This window comes from Cicer arietinum, chromosome 4 (assembly GCF_000331145.2).
Source record: "Cicer arietinum cultivar CDC Frontier isolate Library 1 chromosome 4, Cicar.CDCFrontier_v2.0, whole genome shotgun sequence".
Lineage (NCBI taxonomy): Eukaryota > Viridiplantae > Streptophyta > Magnoliopsida > Fabales > Fabaceae > Cicer > Cicer arietinum.
In genome coordinates, this window is record NC_021163.2 from 52,011,851 (window position 1) to 52,012,943 (window position 1,093).

The 1,093-nt window shown below is 29.6% G+C and overlaps 1 protein-coding gene across 1 annotated transcript in view; it reads left to right on the forward strand.

The window, feature by feature from the left end:
- The window catches only part of LOC101491448 (65-kDa microtubule-associated protein 6), a 4,865-nt gene extending 4,713 nt beyond the window's left edge, over nt 1–152 (forward strand). The window contains exon 12 of the mRNA XM_004498049.4: nt 1–152. This exon is cut by the window's left edge and continues 339 nt beyond it. The gene's annotated coding sequence lies outside the window, so the exon portion shown is untranslated.
- Nucleotides 153–1,093: the final 941 nt, after the last annotated feature.

Here is a 1,093-nt window from a genome sequence, read left to right on the forward strand (position 1 = left end):
TAGGGAAAGTTCATGCTCTTTGTTTTGGTTGTACGTGATCTATGTAGTATCGATATTTCAGATTAAAATTGTGTCAGGTGTCCAACACGCATTGTCGGACATCAACACGACATTGACATATGTGATTATATTCAATTATTTTTATTTTTTCAGTTATTATGCGTCTTGATATTTTAAATGTTGTGATGCTCAAAGCTAGATTACTGATTAAACACGGCAGCCTTGCATTAGTGAGCTTTAATGAAAGTTGAAATATGGATTAATATTATTATTGTGGTGGGTATGACATGATTAATTAAGGTGACTGGTGTATGTGATGTAGATTAATGATCTGGCCTCGTTGGTTGTATAGTCTTGTCGACTTTGTTTCATTGGATACCTTTTGTCTGGAAAGCAATCATGGAATAGTTGAACTGTAGTAATCAAACATATGGACATGAATCTTCTAAAGAGCTAGTTGATCAAATAAACTAATGTTCATAAATTGTAATTAGTTTAACAATTTTTATTAGTGTTGTTGGTGTTTTATTTTTTCAACGGTCAATATCCATAATGTTAATACTGTTAGCATAACTCTTTTAATTCAGTTACCAAGTAGTTTACAATATGCTTTTATGCTGTCATAGAATTTAAAAGGACATATATAAAAGACTGCCTCTGTTGTGGGCCACACTACCTTATAGGTGGTTAACAGAACATCAATCAATTAAATTATACCATTTTGAATTATTAAATTAATTAAGCACACATGTCCTATTATGGATTATAAACATTAGGGCTGTTAGAAATATTTTTATATTTTAGTTTTTAAAAATTATTTTATAAATTTGATTTAGAAAACTGTTTTAAAGAATATAATTAAGAAAAATTTTTGTTTGAAAGACCAGTTTCTAAAATTAGGTTTTGGAGATGACAAAAACATTTAGAGTAAAAAAACATTTGGAGATGATACTACTTAGAGTTGATAATTAGTCTCATATGTAATCACTCTTGTAAGGGCATGCCTAATTAGATTAACTTGCCTTACATGAAAAAAAATTAGATCCAATTTCTAACAAGTCACTTAGGTGCCAAACAATGGCTATGCTGGTGT